The 6,302-nt window shown below is 40.4% G+C and overlaps 1 pseudogene; it reads left to right on the forward strand.

The window, feature by feature from the left end:
* The first annotated feature begins 315 nt into the window (after positions 1–315).
* On the forward strand, positions 316–2,327 carry LOC148920709 (uncharacterized; annotated as a pseudogene).
* The last annotated feature ends 3,975 nt before the right edge of the window (positions 2,328–6,302 follow it).

The raw sequence follows: 6,302 nt of genomic DNA on the forward strand, positions 1-6,302 counted from the left end.
AAAGAACTTATCCCTAGTTTTAGCTGGATACCGGCTGTTTGAGAGGGCCCGAAGTGGAATATGCTGAATAGACTTGGGACGAAATTCCTGAGTGTTACCCTGCCGAGAGATCTGCCTCATGAAGGTGGAAAGCCTCCAAATTATCATTTGGGGATAGAAGTCTATCATCCCAACTTCTGCGCAAGACAACTTGGCTGCCCTCACTCATTCTGCTCAAATCCTATAGGAGTTGCAATCGGGCTACTTCGGAGAGATGCAGATGATCCGGAAGTGCACAAGGATGCGATGCGCAGTGAATAAGATAAACAACAGCGGATGCTCTATATCGACCTAAGAACTCCTGCGATTCTGCTGAGTTTGGCGCTTGGTGGAAAGCAAGATTCCAAGGCCTGGCCTCCGACCTTTGCTGAAATCCCTTTTGATGGCTGGGATTCTTGGATTGTTCATGTAGGAGAGGAGACTCACAAATTCATGGTGCAGACCATCAAGGCCATCAATGCTCAAGCCATAGAAGGTAGACCCTTGATTCTGTCTGTGATTTATTCGTTTTGTCTGTGATGGATTCTAACATTTTGTTCTGCCTACAACAGATCCTTCTTTAACAAGGAACATAGGTGGTCAGTCTGTCAAGGCTAGAGAAGTGATTGGTAAGCTTTCCCTCATTCTGTTTCTTCTATCTTTTCTTGCTTTGGATTGGCATCTGATTTGTCTGCTTTTCTATGCAGTTAGTTCTGTCATTGCTGCTGGAGATCTGGAGCTTCCCTCTGGATATGAAGAGGATGAAACTCGGTAAAACAACCACCTATTAAGGCCACTCCTTCTGCGAAGGAAAAGAAAAGCTGCTCTTGCTCAAAGTAGCGCCGCTTAGCCTGAAGTTTCTAGTAAGATTCTAACATTCCCAACTATTTCCTTGAATCCGTTCTGCTTTGCCCATTCTTCTAACCTTCATTCATTGTTCTGTGCAGCTGAAAGTCCTCCTCCTCCTCTACTAGGTCAAAAAAACTTAGAAAGAGGATCAGAGTTGAATATGATGAGATAGAAGAGCCTGTAGCCGTTCCAACTGAGACTTTTAGAACTGATGATAAGCTGCGAAAGGCTTTGAAGCTGTTGAGCAGGAGAAGGAGAAAGAAAGAGAAAGAGAAGGAGATGTTCCTTCGAAGAAAGAAAAAGAGAAAGATTCAGAAGAAGAAGTGAGATTTCATTCTAATGGCACGATTGTTTTACATTTGCTCTTGTTCTTCTGACTTCTAACTTCTGACTTATGGTCATTTGTAGGAGGAGATTCCTGCTGAGGTAATAGCAGAAAGTATTGCCTTAGTGCGAAACAACAAGAAATACCGAGGGCAGAACGAGCTCGGAGTTGGCCCTTTTCGAGGATCAGAGGCGAGAGATTCTCTGTTGTTTTGGCATATGAGGAACAGTGAATTTTGTACCCAGAGCTGCTGGAATCTTGGCAGTGGTGACTAGCCCTCTAAAGCCTCCCATTGTTGCCGTGAGTATTTTGTACCCTAGTCTTTCTTTCTTTTCCTATTATGACGTTATCTGAAAAACTGACTTGAATTTTTTTTGTAGATACCCATCCATTCTCTTCTAGGTTCATCCACCACGGCCTCCTTTGCTGATCCAGAATTGGCAAAGTTTGAAGCTATGGACCTAGATGCCTAGCTGGACAAATTGGAGAAGTTTAGCTCCACTCCAGGCAAGGCAAAATCCCAAACTGGAGAAGCTTAGCTCCACTCCAGGCAAGGCAAAATCCAAGGCGTGAATGAGGCAGTGGATAGAGTGAAGATCTGGCAATCCACTGGATTTGGAAGAAAACCAAGAAGCTGTTGACCAACCGATGAAGGACCTGGACCTGCTGCATAGAGAAAACATGGCTCCTAGGCCCATTCTTGAAATCAGCCTAGGCTTGGCGAGAGATGTGCTCAATCTTCATAATCGTTATGAAGATCTCAAGCCCTCTTTTAAAGCATTAGAATTTTGCAAAGCTACTCATGAAGCCAACCTGGTTGACCATCAGAAACAGAAGGCAGAATTGGATATGATGGTTGCCTATTACAAGGAGACCAAGACTACTGCTGATAAACTGGAAAAGCACATTGAAGAACTTCAAAAGCAGCTGACTAGCTTGAGGGGCAAGCAGAACAGGCTTGGGGCAGGACTAAGTAGTAAGACCAAGACGACCTTCCTCATACGAAATATGGTCTCAGCTTCCAGGCCAACAATGGAGATTGCAGAAGCCTCAATCCACGAGGGTGCTACTCCAAAAGGAACTTTTGATCAAGAAGGCCAGTTTGCTGGAAACCCTTAGGAAATTAGGGTTTTAAATTTAAATTATGAAATTGTAATAAACTTAGTCATAAAATGACTATATCTAATAAAAGTTTATTTCTTTGTTGAAATTTTTGGATTTTTCAATTTCTTTTGACAAAATAAAAAAAAGCTGAAAAATAAAAGGAAATAAACTTAACAAATCGGAACAAAAATAAATTCTGAACAGAAGTTTAAACAACAGTTTCATCTTGTTCCTTCTTTATCTCTGGATCTGCTTGTGCAGCCTGTGAATCCCACATAGTTGGATAAAATTTCTTCAATCACTTGCCATTAATTGGTGCAGCATGATTATCTCTATGTCGATCCTGTAATCTGTATGCCCCCCATTCCAAGGATTTGCTTAATTATGAAAGGGTCTTCCCATATAGGTGACCACTTTCCATATCCAGCTATATGTGTTCCAAGGGGCAGAACTGCTTTTTAGACTATTTCTCCCTCTTCAAAACTCTTGTTTATAACTCTTCTGTTGTAGGCCCTTGATACAACCTGTTTTCCTGCTAAGAGTTTGTTGAGGGTATCAATCCTACCTGCATCCAATCCTTCCAGTTCTAGCAGCATGGCTTGAGAGTAGTCTTCTCCAACTAGACTGTGTTGATGAGCAATTCTGAGAGACTGGACTGCTATTTCCATTAGCAGAATTGCATCATGGCCATAAGTTAGAGCATATAGGGTCATGATAGTTGCTTCTCTTTTTGAAGTCCTATATGCCCATAGAGTTTCTGATAACTTCTCATGCGATTGCTTTGGATTTTTCTCAAGCATTTTTATGATAATGTTGATGATCACCTTATTACTTGATTCTGCCTGTCCGTTAGCTTAAGCATAGTAAGGAGCGGATTGAAGTAGTTTGAATTTGAATGCTTCTACCATATCTAGCATTTCTCCAGGTATGAAAGAAGATCCCCTATCAGTTGTGATTGACTCTGGAATGCCAAACCTTTTTATAATATGCTCTTCTATGAAAGTGATGATTTCTTAAGATGTAGTGGATTTGACAGGTTGGGCTTCCACCCATTTGGTGAAATAATCTGCGGGTACAATGATGAAGCAGTGTTGTTTGCTACTGGCTGGATAAATCTTGCCAATGAGATCCATTGCCCATCCTCTGAATGACCATGACTTGACTACTAGATTCATGGGAACTGAAGGAGCCTACTGGATTAGGTCATGCCTTTAACAAGCCTCACATCCCTTGGAGTAGTCAATGCAATCTTTCATCATGGTTGGCCAGAAGTAGCCATACCTTCTAATTAACCAGCACATTTTTCTTCCTCCTTGATGAGCTCCACAGATTCCTTCATGAGTTTCTCCTATGACCTTCATGTACTCTTTCTTTCCCAGGCACCTCAAAAGTACCTCATCTTCTCAGAAGGCAGGGTTGGATACTGTAAGTAATTTATAATGGGATTTCTCCAATCATCTTCAGTGATTATGGCAGAATTGACATCTATCTCCATTCCTCCGGTTAGAACAGATGGTAGACTTTTCTTTCCTACCTTGATGATCCTTTGCACACAGTCTTCAGGCATTTGTATACTTGTTGCTACCTGATCCATTTCATTGGCTGCAAAGTTTTCTTTTCTCGAAATGTGTTCCTAGGTAGCTTCTCTGAATTCTATCAGAAGGTTTCTGGATGCCACTAGATAGACAGCTAAAGAAGGATTTAAACACTTGTATTCTCCAGCAATCTGTTTTAACACAAGCATAGAATCTCCCAGGATTTCTACAGATTGGATCCCTAACTCTACCAGCATTTCTAGGCCAATGATTAAAGCCTCATATTCAGCCCTGTTGTTCGTGCACTAAAAATCTAGCTAGAAAGAATAACAATGTATGATCCCTAGTGGCTCCTTTAAAACAATCCCTGCCCCAGAAATTACATTAGTTTTTTACCCATCAAAGTACAGCTTCCAAGGTGTAAGGTGAACTGAATAGATGGGATTGTTAAGGCAAGTATGAGCTCTAGTCAACATATCTGCATTTGCTATATCCAAAGAATCCATGTTTTCAATCTCTTCCCCTGGATGATCTGCTAAGAAATCTGCCACAGCTTGTCCTTTGACAGCTTTCGGATGGACATAACTGAAAGCAAATTCTGTCAAAGCCAGAGTCCATTTTCCAATTCTGCCTCTCAACATTGTCTTTGTTAGCATGTACTTGATTAGGTCTGTCTTGGCAATGATGTAGATGGTGAAGGGCAGCATGTAGTGTCTGAGTTTTACAATAGTGAAGTATAAGGCTAGACAAAGCCTTTTATTGCAGAATATTACATTTCTAATTCTGTCAGAGTCCTGCTCAGATAGTAGACTGCCTGTTCCTTCCCCTTCTTGTTATCTTGAATTAACAGACTTCCAATGGACACTTTTGATGCAAAAACATAGAGTTTGAGTGGTCTGCCTCTCTTTCGTGGGGCCAGAATGACGGATTTGAGAGGTAATGTTTGATTTCCTCAAAAGCCTATTGATTCTGGTCCTCCCACTTAAACGTCTGTTCTTGTTTTAACCTTAGCAAGGAGGAGAAGTGCTAGATTTTTCCTGCAGACTTGGAAATGAATCTCCTTAGAAAATTAATTTTTTCTAGGAGACTCTGCAATTCTTTCTTGTTCCGGGGTGGTAGAGCTTCTATGATGGATTTTGCTTTATTTTTGTCAATCTCTATGCCCCTTTGGTGGACCAAGAAACCCAAGAAATTTCCTGCTTGAACTCCAAAAACATATTTTTTGGGATTCATTTTCAACTTATGTTGTCTCATTCTTAGGAATGCCTTTCTCCAGTTTGATACATGATCTCCCTCTTCTGAGGATTTAATGACCACATCATCTATGTATACTTCTAAAAAATGGCCTATCATGTCGTGGAAAACGAAATTCATTGCTCTTTGATAAGTAGCTCCTGCATTTCTTAAGCCAAAAGGCATTACAGTATATTCAAAAGCACCTATATGTCCTGGGCACATGAAGGGTGTTTTATGGATGTCTTCTTCTGCTACCATAATTTGATTATATCCTGCATTGCCGTCCATAAAAGATAGCATTTGGTTATGGGTAGCTCCATCGACCAGCATATATACCACTGGCATAGGATATTCGTCCTTGGGAGATGCTTCATTCAGATTCCTGTAATCCACACAGATCCTAAGCCCTATTTTTCTCTTCAGAACTGGCACAATATTGGCTACCCAGTCAACATAAATGGCTAGTATGATGAATCCTTCCTTGAGCAATCTTTCTATTTCTTCCTTGACTTTCAATTTTGTTTCCATAGACATTGTTCTTCTGGCTTGTTTGACTGGAAGGATGCACAGTTTGATTAGAGCTTGTGCTCTACCGATTTTCTGTCTAATCCAGGCATCACATGATAATGCCAAGCAAAATAGTCTCTAAAATCATGCAAAAGTGCAATGATTTCACCTTTGAGTGGTTCTTTCAACAACGCATTAATGAAAGTGGGTCTTGGATCCTCTTATATCCCTAAGTTTATTTCCTACAATGGATCTTCCACTTCTGGCAAAGAGTCATCCAGTGCTGTTGGTGCAAAATCTAGTACTTCCTCTTGTAAACTCTCTTCTTGTTCTTCAGTGCTCTCATGGGTGAATTCTGCCATATTGATGGTTGGATTATGCATAAAGAGCTTCCTTTCTTCCCAATATATCAACAATCTTTTTGTAATGGATCGGATTGTTGCAACTCGATCCTTTTCTTATTGATTGGGACTAAACATTAGAGTTCTGGAGGTTTAGAATAAAAGGTCTATTCCAGTCTTCTAGAGAACTGGCTAAACCATCTTCAATGAGTCTTTGGGCCGTAACACCATGGGGGTGGCTAATGAGAGTCTCAAATTATATCTTTTTAATATTATTTTGGAGACTTTATGATATAATTTTGGCTTAATAAATATAATTTTACTTGTTGTTACATTTTATTCTCACCAACCGAATTTATGAATTTTCTAATTAATTTGGTGAACTTA

Source organism: Prunus mume, linkage group LG1 (genome assembly GCF_029339155.1).
Source record: "Prunus mume cultivar Tortuosa linkage group LG1, ASM2933915v1, whole genome shotgun sequence".
NCBI lineage: Eukaryota > Viridiplantae > Streptophyta > Magnoliopsida > Rosales > Rosaceae > Prunus > Prunus mume.